Below are 16,630 nucleotides of genomic sequence, written 5' to 3'. Positions count from 1 at the left end.
AAATTGACACCAGATCCGGTGACCTTTGGGACATGGTTTGACCCCCTTAGGAAAGTGCTATCATCATGAAACGTTCAGATCACTTACAACTCAATAGATTCTACCTTCCTGTAACATTTCAGCCTGATTGGACCTTGTTTTCACACAAATGAACCCAGAATGATGTGAAATTGTGCTTCGTGCAACATAATTCTGGGTGCCATTTAAAAACCATAAGTGCTAATGACTCCATTCCTTTTTGTGGTTGTAGGGGCTTTTGATTGGAGTACACTAACACAAACCTAACCTCTCTAGGACATTCAGAAGCCAAGTTATAAGCCCACAAAGGTGTAACTGGACTACATCTTTAAAGTGACACCAGGCCCGGTGACCTTTGGAACATGGTTTTACCCCCTATAGGAATGTGCGATCATCTTGAAACGTTCAGATCACTTACAACTCAATAGATTCTACCTTCTTGTCGCGTTTCAGCCTGATTGGACCTTGTTTTCACACAAATCGACCCAGAATGATGTGAAATTGTGCTTCGTGCAACATAATTCTGGGTGCCATTTACAAACCATAAGTGCTAATGACTCCATTCCTTTTTTGTGGTTGTAGAGGCTGTTGATTGGAGTACACTAAAACAAACCTGGTCTCTCTAGGACATTCAGAAGCCAAGTTATAAGCCCACAAATGTGTAACTGGACTACTTCTTTAAATTGACACCTGATCCGGTGACCTTTGGGACATGGTTTGACCCCCTTAGGAAAGTGCTATCATCATGAAACGTTCAGATCACTTACAACTCAATAGATTCTACCTTCCTGTAACGTTTCAGCCTGATTGGACCTTGTTTTCACACAAATGAACCCAGAATGATGTGAAATTGTGCTTCGTGCAACATAATTCTGGGTGCCATTTAAAAACCATAAGTGCTAATGTCTCCATTCCTTTTTGTGGTTGTAGGGGCTGTTGATTGGAGTACACTAAAACAAACCTGACCTCTCTAGGACATTCAGAAGCCAAGTTATAAGCCCACAAAGGTGTAACTGGACTACTTCTTTAAAGTGACACCAGATCCGGTGACCTTTGGGACATGGTTTGACCCCCTATAGGAAAGTGCTATCATCATGAAACGTTCAGATCACTTACAACTCAATAGATTCTACCTTCCTGTAACGTTTCAGCCTGATTGGACCTTGTTTTCACACAAATGAACCCAGAATGATGTGAAATTGTGCTTCGTGCAACATAATTCTGGGTGCCATTTAAAAACCATAAGTGCTAATGACTCCATTCCTTTTTGTGGTTGTAGGGGCTGTTGATTGGAGTACCCTAAAACAAACCTGATCTCTCTAGGACATTCAGAAGCCAAGTTATAAGCCCACAAATGTGTAACTGGACTACTTCTTTAAATTGACACCAGATCCGGTGACCTTTGGGACATGGTTCGACCCCCTTAGGAAAGTGCTATCATCATGAAACGTTCAGATCACTTACAACTCAATAGATTCTACCTTCCTGTAACATTTCAGCCTGATTGGACCTTGTTTTCACACAAATGAACCCAGAATGATGTGAAATTGTGCTTCGTGCAACATAATTCTGGGCGCCATTTAAAAACCATAAGTGCTAATGACTCCATTCCTTTTTGTGGTTGTAGGGGCTGTTGATTGGAGTACACTAAAACAAACCTGACATCTCTAGGACATTCAGAAGCCAAGTTATAAGCCCACAAATGTGTAACTGGACTACTTCTTTAAAGTGACACCAGGCCCGGTGACCTTTGGGACATGGTTTGACCCCCTATAGGAATGTGCGATCATCATGAAACGTTCAGATCACTTACAACTCAATAGATTCTACCTTCTTGTAACGTTTCAGTATGATTGGACCTTGTTTTCACACAAATGGACCCAGAATGATGTGAAATTGTGCTTTGTGCAACATAATTCTGGGTGCCATTTACAAACCATAAGTGCTAATGACTCCATTCCTTTTTGTGGTTGTAGGGGCTGTTGATTGGAGTACACTAAAACAAACCTGATCTCTCTAGGACATTCAGAAGCCAAGTTATAAGCCCACAAAGGTGTAACTGGACTACTTCTTTAAATTGACACCAGATCCGGTGACCTTTGGGACATGGTTTGACCCCCTTAGGAAAGTGCTATCATCATGAAACGTTCAGATCACTTACAACTCAATAGCTTCTACCTTCCTGTAACGTTTCAGCCTGATTGGACCTTGTTTTCACACAAATGAACCCAGAATGATGTGAAATTGTGCTTCGTGCAACATAATTCTGGGTGCCATTTAAAAACCATAAGTGCTAATGACTCCATTCCTTTTTGTGGTTGTAGGGGCTGTTGATTGGAGTACCCTAAAACAAACCTGATCTCTCTAGGACATTCAGAAGCCAAGTTATAAGCCCACAAATGTGTAACTGGACTACTTCTTTAAATTGACACCTGATGCGGTGATCTTTGGGACATGGTTTGACCCCCTTAGGAAAGTGCTATAATCATGAAACGTTCAGATCACTTACAACTCAATAGATTCTACCTTCATGTAACATTTCAGGCTGATTAGACCTTGTTTTCACACAAATGAACCCAGAATGATGTGAAATTGTGCTTCGTGCAACATAATTCTGGGTGCCATTTAAAAACCATAAGTGCTAATGACTCCATTCCTTTTTGTGGTTGTAGGGGCTGTTGATTGGAGTATACTAAAACAAACCTGATATCTCTAGGACATTCAGAAGCCAAGTTATAAGCCCACAAAGGTGTAACTGGACTACTTCTTTAAATTGACACCAGATCCGGTGACCTTTGGGACATGTTTTGACCCCCTTAGGAAAGTGCTATCATCATGAAACGTTCAGATCACTTACAATTCAATAGATTCTACCTTCCTGTAACATTTCAGCCTGATTGGACCTTGTTTTCACACAAATGGACCCAGAATGATGTGAAATTGTTTCTCGTGCAACATAATTCTGGGTGCCATTTACAAAGCATAAGTGCTAATGACTCCATTCCTTTTTGTGGTTGTAGGGGCTGTTGATTGGAGTACACTAAAACAAACCTGATCTCTCTAGGACATTCAGAAGCCAAGTTATAAGCCCACAAATGTGTAACTGGACTACGTCTTTAAATTGACACCAGATCCGGTGACCTTTGGGACATGGTTTGACCCCCTATAGGAATGTGAGATCATCATGAAACGTTCAGATCACTTACAACTCAATAGATTCTACCTTCTTGTAACGTTTCAGTCTGATTGGACATTGTTTTCACAAAAATGGACCCAGAATGATGTGAAATTGTGCTTCGTGCAACATAATTCTGGGTGCCATTTACAAACCATAAGTGCTAATGACTCCATTCCTTTTTGTGGTTGTAGGGGCTGTTTATTGGAGTACACTAAAACAAACCTGACCTCTCTAGGACATTCAGAAGCCAAGTTATAAGCCCACAAATGTGTAACTGGACTACTTCTTTAAAGTGCCACCAGATCCGGTGACCTTTGGGACATGGTTTGACCCCCTTAGGAAAGTGCTATCATCATGAAACGTTCAGATCACTTACAACTCAATAGATTCTACCTTCCTGTAATGTTTCAGCCTGATTGGACCTTGTTTTCACACAAATGAACCCAGAATGATGTGAAATTGTGCTTCGTGCAACATAACTCTGGGTGCCATTTACAAACCATAAGTGCTAATGACTCCATTCCGTTTTGTGGTCGTAGGGGCTGTTGATTGGAGTACACTAAAACAAACCTAACCTCTCTAGGACATTCAGAAGCCAAGTTATAAGCCCACAAAGGTGTAACTGGACTACTTCTTTAAAGTGACACCAGGCCCGGTGACCTTTGGGACATGGTTTTACCCCCTATAGGAATGTGCTATCATCTTGAAACGTTCAGATCAATTACAACTCAATAGATTCTACCTTCTTGTAGCGTTTCAGCCTGATTGGACCTTGTTTTCACACAAATCGACCCAGAATGATGTGAAATTGTGCTTCGTGCAACATAATTCTGGGTGCCATTTACAAAGCATAAGTGCTAATGACTCCATTCCTTTTTGTGGTTGTAGGGGCTGTTGATTGGAGTACACTAAAACAAACCTGATCTCTCTAGGACATTCAGAAGCCAAGTTATAAGCCCACAAATGTGTAACTGGACTACGTCTTTAAATTGACACCAGATCCGGTGACCTTTGGGACATGGTTTGACCCCCTATAGGAATGTGAGATCATCATGAAACGTTGAGATCACTTACAACTCAATAGATTCTACCTTCTTGTAACGTTTCAGCCTGATTGGACATTGTTTTCACAAAAATGGACCCAGAATGATGTGAAATTGTGCTTCGTGCAACATAATTCTGGGTGCCATTTACAAACCATAAGTGCTAATGACTCCATTCCTTTTTGTGGTTGTAGGGGCTGTTTATTGGAGTACACTAAAACAAACCTGACCTCTCTAGGACATTCAGAAGCCAAGTTATAAGCCCACAAATGTGTAACTGGACTACTTCTTTAAAGTGACACCAGGCCCGGTGACCTTTGGGACATGGTTTGACCCCCTATAGGAATGTGCGATCATCATGAAACGTTCAGATCACTTACAACTCAATAGATTCTACCTTCTTGTAACGTTTCAGTATGATTGGACCTTGTTTTCACACAAATGGACCCAGAATGATGTGAAATTGTGCTTTGTGCAACATAATTCTGGGTGCCATTTACAAACCATAAGTTCTAATGACTCCATTCCTTTTTGTGGTTGTAGGGGCTGTTGATTGGAGTACACTAAAACAAACCTGATCTCTCTAGGACATTCAGAAGCCAAGTTATAAGCCTACAAAGGTGTAACTGGACTACTTCTTTAAATTGACACCAGATCCGGTGACCTTTGGGACATGGTTTGACCCCCTTAGGAAAGTGCTATCATCATAAAACGTTCAGATCACTTACAACTCAATAGATTCTACCTTCCTGTAACGTTTCAGCCTGATTGGACCTTGTTTTCACACAAATGAACCCAGAATGATGTGAAATTGTGCTTCGTGCAACATAATTCTGGGTGCCATTTAAAAACCATAAGTGCTAATGACTCCATTCCTTTTTGTGGTTGTAGGGGCTGTTGATTGGAGTACCCTAAAACAAACCTGATCTCTCTAGGACATTCAGAAGCCAAGTTATAAGCCCACAAATGTGTAACTGGACTACTTCTTTAAATTGACACCAGATCCGGTGACCTTTGGGACATGGTTCGACCCCCTTAGGAAAGTGCTATCATCATGAAACGTTCAGATCACTTACAACTCAATAGATTCTACCTTCCTGTAACATTTCAGCCTGATTGGACCTTGTTTTCACACAAATGAACCCAGAATGATGTGAAATTGTGCTTCGTGCAACATAATTCTGGGCGCCATTTAAAAACCATAAGTGCTAATGACTCCATTCCTTTTTGTGGTTGTAGGGGCTGTTGATTGGAGTACACTAAAACAAACCTGACATCTCTAGGACATTCAGAAGCCAAGTTATAAGCCCACAAATGTGTAACTGGACTACTTCTTTAAAGTGACACCAGGCCCGGTGACCTTTGGGACATGGTTTGACCCCCTATAGGAATGTGCGATCATCATGAAACGTTCAGATCACTTACAACTCAATAGATTCTACCTTCTTGTAACGTTTCAGTATGATTGGACCTTGTTTTCACACAAATGGACCCAGAATGATGTGAAATTGTGCTTTGTGCAACATAATTCTGGGTGCCATTTACAAACCATAAGTGCTAATGACTCCATTCCTTTTTGTGGTTGTAGGGGCTGTTGATTGGAGTACACTAAAACAAACCTGATCTCTCTAGGACATTCAGAAGCCAAGTTATAAGCCCACAAAGGTGTAACTGGACTACTTCTTTAAATTGACACCAGATCCGGTGACCTTTGGGACATGGTTTGACCCCCTTAGGAAAGTGCTATCATCATGAAATGTTCAGATCACTTACAACTCAATAGATTCTACCTTCCTGTAATGTTTCAGCCTGATTGGACCTTGTTTTCACACAAATGAACCCAGAATGATGTGAAATTGTGCTTCGTGCAACATAACTCTGGGTGCCATTTACAAACCATAAGTGCTAATGACTCCATTCCGTTTTCCATTCCGTTTTGTGGTCGTAGGGGCTGTTGATTGGAGTACACTAAAACAAACCTAACCTCTCTAGGACATTCAGAAGCCAAGTTATAAGCCCACAAAGGTGTAACTGGACTACTTCTTTAAAGTGACACCAGGCCCGGTGACCTTTGGGACATGGTTTGACCCCCTATAGGAATGTGCTATCATCTTGAAACGTTCAGATCAATTACAACTCAATAGATTCTACCTTCTTGTAGCGTTTCAGCCTGATTGGACCTTGTTTTCACACAAATCGACCCAGAATGATGTGAAATTGTGCTTCGTGCAACATAATTCTGGGTGCCATTTACAAAGCATAAGTGCTAATGACTCCATTCCTTTTTGTGGTTGTAGGGGCTGTTGATTGGAGTACACTAAAACAAACCTGATCTCTCTAGGACATTCAGAAGCCAAGTTATAAGCCCACAAATGTGTAACTGGACTACTTCTTTAAATTGACAGCAGATCCGGTGACCTTTGGGACATGGTTTGACCCCCTTAGGAAAGTGCTATTATCATGAAACGTTCAGATCACTTACAACTCAGTAGATTCTACCTTCCTCTAACGTTTCAGCCTGATTGGACTTTGTTTTCACACAAATGAACCCAGAATGATGTGAAATTGTGCTTCGTGCAACATAATTCTGGGTGCCATTTACAAACCATAAGTGCTAATGACTCCATTCCTTTTTGTGGTTGTAGGGGCTGTTGATTGGAGTACATTGAAAAAACCTGATCTCTCTAGGACATTCAGAAGCCAAGTTATAAGCCCACAAATATGTACCTGGACTACTTCTTTAGAGTGACACCAGATCCGGTGACCTTTGGGACATGGTTTGACCCCCTTAGGAAAGTGCTATCATCATGAAACGTTCAGATCACTTACAACTCAATAGATTCTACCTTCCTGTAACGTTTCAGCCTGATTGGACCTTGTTTTCACACAAATGAACCCAGAATGATGTGAAATTGTACTTCGTGCAACATAATTCTAGGTGCCATTTAAAAACCATAAGTGCTAATGACTCCATTCCTTTTTGTGGTTGTAGGGGCTGTTGATTGGAGTACATTAAAACAAACCTGATCTCTCTAGGACATTCAGAAGCCAAGTTATAAGCCCACAAATGTGTAACTGGACTACTTCTTTAAAGTGACACCAGGCCCGGTGACCTTTGGGACATGGTTTGACCCCCTATAGGAATGTGCGATCATCATGAAACGTTCAGATCACTTACAACTCAATAGATTCTACCTTCTTGTAACGTTTCAGTATGATTGGACCTTGTTTTCACACAAATGGACCCAGAATGATGTGAAATTGTGCTTTGTGCAACATAATTCTGGGTGCCATTTACAAACCATAAGTGCTAATGACTCCATTCCTTTTTGTGGTTGTAGGGGCTGTTGATTGGAGTACACTAAAACAAACCTGATCTCTCTAGGACATTCAGAAGCCAAGTTATAAGCCCACAAAGGTGTAACTGGACTACTTCTTTAAATTGACACCAGATCTGGTGACCTTTGGGACATGGTTTGACCCCCTTAGGAAAGTGCTATCATCATGAAACGTTCAGATCACTTACAACTCAATAGATTCTGCCTTCCTGTAACGTTTCAGCCTGATTGGACCTTGTTTTCACACAAATGAACCCAGAATGATGTGAAATTGTGCTTCGTGCAACATAATTCTGGGTGCCATTTAAAAACCATAAGTGCTAATGACTCCATTCCTTTTTGTGGTTGTAGGGGCTGTTGATTGGAGTACCCTAAAACAAACCTGATCTCTCTAGGACATTCAGAAGCCAAGTTATAAGCCCACAAATGTGTAACTGGACTACTTCTTTAAATTGACACCTGATGCGGTGATCTTTGGGACATGGTTTGACCCCCTATAGGAATGTGCTATCATCTTGAAACGTTCAGATCAATTACAACTCAATAGATTCTACCTTCTTGTAGCGTTTCAGCCTGATTGGACCTTGTTTTCACACAAATCGACCCAGAATGATGTGAAATTGTGCTTCGTGCAACATAATTCTGGGTGCCATTTACAAAGCATAAGTGCTAATGACTCCATTCCTTTTTGTGGTTGTAGGGGCTGTTGATTGGAGTACACTAAAACAAACCTGATCTCTCTAGGACATTCAGAAGCCAAGTTATAAGCCCACAAATGTGTAACTGGACTACGTCTTTAAATTGACACCAGATCCGGTGACCTTTGGGACATGGTTTGACCCCCTATAGGAATGTGAGATCATCATGAAACGTTCAGATCACTTACAACTCAATAGATTCTACCTTCTTGTAACGTTTCAGCCTGATTGGACATTGTTTTCACAAAAATGGACCCAGAATGATGTGAAATTGTGCTTCGTGCAACATAATTCTGGGTGCCATTTACAAACCATAAGTGCTAATGACTCCATTCCTTTTTGTGGTTGTAGGGGCTGTTTATTGGAGTACACTAAAACAAACCTGACCTCTCTAGGACATTCAGAAGCCAAGTTATAAGCCCACAAATGTGTAACTGGACTACTTCTTTAAAGTGCCACCAGATCCGGTGACCTTTGGGACATGGTTTGACCCCCTTAGGAAAGTGCTATCATCATGAAACGTTCAGATCACTTACAACTCAATAGATTCTACCTTCCTGTAATGTTTCAGCCTGATTGGACCTTGTTTTCACACAAATGAACCCAGAATGATGTGAAATTGTGCTTCGTGCAACATAACTCTGGGTGCCATTTACAAACCATAAGTGCTAATGACTCCATTCCGTTTTGTGGTCGTAGGGGCTGTTGATTGGAGTACACTAAAACAAACCTAACCTCTCTAGGACATTCAGAAGCCAAGTTATAAGCCCACAAAGGTGTAACTGGACTACTTCTTTAAAGTGACACCAGGCCCGGTGACCTTTGGGACATGGTTTTACCCCCTATAGGAATGTGCTATCATCTTGAAACGTTCAGATCAATTACAACTCAATAGATTCTACCTTCTTGTAGCGTTTCAGCCTGATTGGACCTTGTTTTCACACAAATCGACCCAGAATGATGTGAAATTGTGCTTCGTGCAACATAATTCTGGGTGCCATTTACAAAGCATAAGTGCTAATGACTCCATTCCTTTTTGTGGTTGTAGGGGCTGTTGATTGGAGTACACTAAAACAAACCTGATCTCTCTAGGACATTCAGAAGCCAAGTTATAAGCCCACAAATGTGTAACTGGACTACTTCTTTAAATTGACAGCAGATCCGGTGACCTTTGGGACATGGTTTGACCCCCTTAGGAAAGTGCTATTATCATGAAACGTTCAGATCACTTACAACTCAGTAGATTCTACCTTCCTCTAACGTTTCAGCCTGATTGGACTTTGTTTTCACACAAATGAACCCAGAATGATGTGAAATTGTGCTTCGTGCAACATAATTCTGGGTGCCATTTACAAACCATAAGTGCTAATGACTCCATTCCTTTTTGTGGTTGTAGGGGCTGTTGATTGGAGTACATTAAAAAAACCTGATCTCTCTAGGACATTCAGAAGCCAAGTTATAAGCCCACAAATATGTACCTGGACTACTTCTTTAGAGTGACACCAGATCCGGTGACCTTTGGGACATGGTTTGACCCCCTTAGGAAAGTGCTATCATCATGAAACATTCAGATCACTTACAACTCAATAGATTCTTCCTTCCTGTAACGTTTCAGCCTGATTGGACCTTGTTTTCACACAAATGAACCCAGAATGATGTGAAATTGTACTTCGTGCAACATAATTCTAGGTGCCATTTAAAAACCATAAGTGCTAATGACTCCATTCCTTTTTGTGGTTGTAGGGGCTGTTGATTGGAGTACATTAAAACAAACCTGATCTCTCTAGGACATTCAGAAGCCAAGTTATAAGCCCACAAATGTGTAACTGGACTACTTCTTTAAAGTGACACCAGGCCCGGTGACCTTTGGGACATGGTTTGACCCCCTATAGGAATGTGCGATCATCATGAAACGTTCAGATCACTTACAACTCAATAGATTCTACCTTCTTGTAACGTTTCAGTATGATTGGACCTTGTTTTCACACAAATGGACCCAGAATGATGTGAAATTGTGCTTTGTGCAACATAATTCTGGGTGCCATTTACAAACCATAAGTGCTAATGACTCCATTCCTTTTTGTGGTTGTAGGGGCTGTTGATTGGAGTACACTAAAACAAACCTGATCTCTCTAGGACATTCAGAAGCCAAGTTATAAGCCCACAAAGGTGTAACTGGACTACTTCTTTAAATTGACACCAGATCCGGTGACCTTTGGGACATGGTTTGACCCCCTTAGGAAAGTGCTATCATCATGAAACGTTCAGATCACTTACAACTCAATAGATTCTACCTTCCTGTAACGTTTCAGCCTGATTGGACCTTGTTTCCACACAAATGAACCCAGAATGATGTGAAATTGTGCTTCGTGCAACATAATTCTGGGTGCCATTTAAAAACCATAAGTGCTAATGACTCCATTCCTTTTTGTGGTTGTAGGGGCTGTTGATTGGAGTACCCTAAAACAAACCTGATCTCTCTAGGACATTCAGAAGCCAAGTTATAAGCCCACAAATGTGTAACTGGACTACTTCTTTAAAGTGACACCAGGCCCGGTGACCTTTGGGACATGGTTTGACCCCCTATAGGAATGTGCGATCATCATGAAACGTTCAGATCACTTACAACTCAATAGATTCTACCTTCTTGTAACGTTTCAGTATGATTGGACCTTGTTTTCACACAAATGGACCCAGAATGATGTGAAATTGTGCTTTGTGCAACATAATTCTGGGTGCCATTTACAAACCATAAGTGCTAATGACTCCATTCCTTTTTGTGGTTGTAGGGGCTGTTGATTGGAGTACACTAAAACAAACCTGATCTCTCTAGGACATTCAGAAGCCAAGTTATAAGCCCACAAAGGTGTAACTGGACTACTTCTTTAAATTGACACCAGATCCGGTGACCTTTGGGACATGGTTTGACCCCCTTAGGAAAGTGCTATCATCATGAAACGTTCAGATCACTTACAACTCAATAGCTTCTACCTTCCTGTAACGTTTCAGCCTGATTGGACCTTGTTTTCACACAAATGAACCCAGAATGATGTGAAATTGTGCTTCGTGCAACATAATTCTGGGTGCCATTTAAAAACCATAAGTGCTAATGACTCCATTCCTTTTTGTGGTTGTAGGGGCTGTTGATTGGAGTACCCTAAAACAAACCTGATCTCTCTAGGACATTCAGAAGCCAAGTTATAAGCCCACAAATGTGTAACTGGACTACTTCTTTAAATTGACACCTGATGCGGTGATCTTTGGGACATGGTTTGACCCCCTTAGGAAAGTGCTATAATCATGAAACGTTCAGATCACTTACAACTCAATAGATTCTACCTTCATGTAACATTTCAGCCTGATTAGACCTTGTTTTCACACAAATGAACCCAGAATGATGTGAAATTGTGCTTCGTGCAACATAATTCTGGGTGCCATTTAAAAACCATAAGTGCTAATGACTCCATTCCTTTTTGTGGTTGTAGGGGCTGTTGATTGGAGTATACTAAAACAAACCTGATATCTCTAGTACATTCAGAAGCCAAGTTATAAGCCCACAAAGGTGTAACTGGACTACTTCTTTAAATTGACACCAGATCCGGTGACCTTTGGGACATGTTTTGACCCCCTTAGGAAAGTGCTATCATCATGAAACGTTCAGATCACTTACAATTCAATAGATTCTACCTTCCTGTAACATTTCAGCCTGATTGGACCTTGTTTTCACACAAATGGACCCAGAATGATGTGAAATTGTTTCTCGTGCAACATAATTCTGGGTGCCATTTACAAAGCATAAGTGCTAATGACTCCATTCCTTTTTGTGGTTGTAGGGGCTGTTGATTGGAGTACACTAAAACAAACCTGATCTCTCTAGGACATTCAGAAGCCAAGTTATAAGCCCACAAATGTGTAACTGGACTACGTCTTTAAATTGACACCAGATCCGGTGACCTTTGGGACATGGTTTGACCCCCTATAGGAATGTGAGATCATCATGAAACGTTCAGATCACTTACAACTCAATAGATTCTACCTTCTTGTAACGTTTCAGTCTGATTGGACATTGTTTTCACAAAAATGGACCCAGAATGATGTGAAATTGTGCTTCGTGCAACATAATTCTGGGTGCCATTTACAAACCATAAGTGCTAATGACTCCATTCCTTTTTGTGGTTGTAGGGGCTGTTTATTGGAGTACACTAAAACAAACCTGACCTCTCTAGGACATTCAGAAGCCAAGTTATAAGCCCACAAATGTGTAACTGGACTACTTCTTTAAAGTGCCACCAGATCCGGTGACCTTTGGGACATGGTTTGACCCCCTTAGGAAAGTGCTATCATCATGAAACGTTCAGATCACTTACAACTCAATAGATTCTACCTTCCTGTAATGTTTCAGCCTGATTGGACCTTGTTTTCACACAAATGAACCCAGAATGATGTGAAATTGTGCTTCGTGCAACATAACTCTGGGTGCCATTTACAAACCATAAGTGCTAATGACTCCATTCCGTTTTGTGGTCGTAGGGGCTGTTGATTGGAGTACACTAAAACAAACCTAACCTCTCTAGGACATTCAGAAGCCAAGTTATAAGCCCACAAAGGTGTAACTGGACTACTTCTTTAAAGTGACACCAGGCCCGGTGACCTTTGGGACATGGTTTTACCCCCTATAGGAATGTGCTATCATCTTGAAACGTTCAGATCAATTACAACTCAATAGATTCTACCTTCTTGTAGCGTTTCAGCCTGATTGGACCTTGTTTTCACACAAATCGACCCAGAATGATGTGAAATTGTGCTTCGTGCAACATAATTCTGGGTGCCATTTACAAAGCATAAGTGCTAATGACTCCATTCCTTTTTGTGGTTGTAGGGGCTGTTGATTGGAGTACACTAAAACAAACCTGATCTCTCTAGGACATTCAGAAGCCAAGTTATAAGCCCACAAATGTGTAACTGGACTACGTCTTTAAATTGACACCAGATCCGGTGACCTTTGGGACATGGTTTGACCCCCTATAGGAATGTGAGATCATCATGAAACGTTCAGATCACTTACAACTCAATAGATTCTACCTTCTTGTAACGTTTCAACCTGATTGGACATTGTTTTCACAAAAATGGACCCAGAATGATGTGAAATTGTGCTTCGTGCAACATAATTCTGGGTGCCATTTACAAACCATAAGTGCTAATGACTCCATTCCTTTTTGTGGTTGTAGGGGCTGTTTATTGGAGTACACTAAAACAAACCTGACCTCTCTAGGACATTCAGAAGCCAAGTTATAAGCCCACAAATGTGTAACTGGACTACTTCTTTAAAGTGACACCAGGCCCGGTGACCTTTGGGACATGGTTTGACCCCCTATAGGAATGTGCGATCATCATGAAACGTTCAGATCACTTACAACTCAATAGATTCTACCTTCTTGTAACGTTTCAGTATGATTGGACCTTGTTTTCACACAAATGGACCCAGAATGATGTGAAATTGTGCTTTGTGCAACATAATTCTGGGTGCCATTTACAAACCATAAGTTCTAATGACTCCATTCCTTTTTGTGGTTGTAGGGGCTGTTGATTGGAGTACACTAAAACAAACCTTATCTCTCTAGGACATTCAGAAGCCAAGTTATAAGCCTACAAAGGTGTAACTGGACTACTTCTTTAAATTGACACCAGATCCGGTGACCTTTGGGACATGGTTTGACCCCCTTAGGAAAGTGCTATCATCATAAAACGTTCAGATCACTTACAACTCAATAGATTCTACCTTCCTGTAACGTTTCAGCCTGATTGGACCTTGTTTTCACACAAATGAACCCAGAATGATGTGAAATTGTGCTTCGTGCAACATAATTCTGGGTGCCATTTAAAAACCATAAGTGCTAATGACTCCATTCCTTTTTGTGGTTGTAGGGGCTGTTGATTGGAGTACCCTAAAACAAACCTGATCTCTCTAGGACATTCAGAAGCCAAGTTATAAGCCCACAAATGTGTAACTGGACTACTTCTTTAAATTGACACCAGATCCGGTGACCTTTGGGACATGGTTCGACCCCCTTAGGAAAGTGCTATCATCATGAAACGTTCAGATCACTTACAACTCAATAGATTCTACCTTCCTGTAACATTTCAGCCTGATTGGACCTTGTTTTCACACAAATGAACCCAGAATGATGTGAAATTGTGCTTCGTGCAACATAATTCTGGGCGCCATTTAAAAACCATAAGTGCTAATGACTCCATTCCTTTTTGTGGTTGTAGGGGCTGTTGATTGGAGTACACTAAAACAAACCTGACATCTCTAGGACATTCAGAAGCCAAGTTATAAGCCCACAAATGTGTAACTGGACTACTTCTTTAAAGTGACACCAGGCCCGGTGACCTTTGGGACATGGTTTGACCCCCTATAGGAATGTGCGATCATCATGAAACGTTCAGATCACTTACAACTCAATAGATTCTACCTTCTTGTAACGTTTCAGTATGATTGGACCTTGTTTTCACACAAATGGACCCAGAATGATGTGAAATTGTGCTTTGTGCAACATAATTCTGGGTGCCATTTACAAACCATAAGTGCTAATGACTCCATTCCTTTTTGTGGTTGTAGGGGCTGTTGATTGGAGTACACTAAAACAAACCTGATCTCTCTAGGACATTCAGAAGCCAAGTTATAAGCCCACAAAGGTGTAACTGGACTACTTCTTTAAATTGACACCAGATCCGGTGACCTTTGGGACATGGTTTGACCCCCTTAGGAAAGTGCTATCATCATGAAACGTTCAGATCACTTACAACTCAATAGATTCTACCTTCCTGTAATGTTTCAGCCTGATTGGACCTTGTTTTCACACAAATGAACCCAGAATGATGTGAAATTGTGCTTCGTGCAACATAACTCTGGGTGCCATTTACAAACCATAAGTGCTAATGACTCCATTCCGTTTTCCATTCCGTTTTGTGGTCGTAGGGGCTGTTGATTGGAGTACACTAAAACAAACCTAACCTCTCTAGGACATTCAGAAGCCAAGTTATAAGCCCACAAAGGTGTAACTGGACTACTTCTTTAAAGTGACACCAGGCCCGGTGACCTTTGGGACATGGTTTGACCCCCTATAGGAATGTGCTATCATCTTGAAACGTTCAGATCAATTACAACTCAATAGATTCTACCTTCTTGTAGCGTTTCAGCCTGATTGGACCTTGTTTTCACACAAATCGACCCAGAATGATGTGAAATTGTGCTTCGTGCAACATAATTCTGGGTGCCATTTACAAAGCATAAGTGCTAATGACTCCATTCCTTTTTGTGGTTGTAGGGGCTGTTGATTGGAGTACACTAAAACAAACCTGATCTCTCTAGGACATTCAGAAGCCAAGTTATAAGCCCACAAATGTGTAACTGGACTACTTCTTTAAATTGACAGCAGATCCGGTGACCTTTGGGACATGGTTTGACCCCCTTAGGAAAGTGCTATTATCATGAAACGTTCAGATCACTTACAACTCAGTAGATTCTACCTTCCTCTAACGTTTCAGCCTGATTGGACTTTGTTTTCACACAAATGAACCCAGAATGATGTGAAATTGTGCTTCGTGCAACATAATTCTGGGTGCCATTTACAAACCATAAGTGCTAATGACTCCATTCCTTTTTGTGGTTGTAGGGGCTGTTGATTGGAGTACATTGAAAAAACCTGATCTCTCTAGGACATTCAGAAGCCAAGTTATAAGCCCACAAATATGTACCTGGACTACTTCTTTAGAGTGACACCAGATCCGGTGACCTTTGGGACATGGTTTGACCCCCTTAGGAAAGTGCTATCATCATGAAACGTTCAGATCACTTACAACTCAATAGATTCTTCCTTCCTGTAACGTTTCAGCCTGATTGGACCTTGTTTTCACACAAATGAACCCAGAATGATGTGAAATTGTACTTCGTGCAACATAATTCTAGGTGCCATTTAAAAATCATAAGTGCTAATGACTCCATTCCTTTTTGTGGTTGTAGGGGCTGTTGATTGGAGTACATTAAAACAAACCTGATCTCTCTAGGACATTCAGAAGCCAAGTTATAAGCCCACAAATGTGTAACTGGACTACTTCTTTAAAGTGACACCAGGCCCGGTGACCTTTGGGACATGGTTTGACCCCCTATAGGAATGTGCGATCATCATGAAACGTTCAGATCACTTACAACTCAATAGATTCTACCTTCTTGTAACGTTTCAGTATGATTGGACCTTGTTTTCACACAAATGGACCCAGAATGATGTGAAATTGTGCTTTGTGCAACATAATTCTGGGTGCCATTTACAAACCATAAGTGCTAATGACTCC

This window comes from Nothobranchius furzeri, chromosome 3 (genome assembly GCF_043380555.1).
Source record: "Nothobranchius furzeri strain GRZ-AD chromosome 3, NfurGRZ-RIMD1, whole genome shotgun sequence".
NCBI classification, from domain to species: domain Eukaryota; kingdom Metazoa; phylum Chordata; class Actinopteri; order Cyprinodontiformes; family Nothobranchiidae; genus Nothobranchius; species Nothobranchius furzeri.
Note: the sequence above shows the minus strand (reverse complement) of the source record.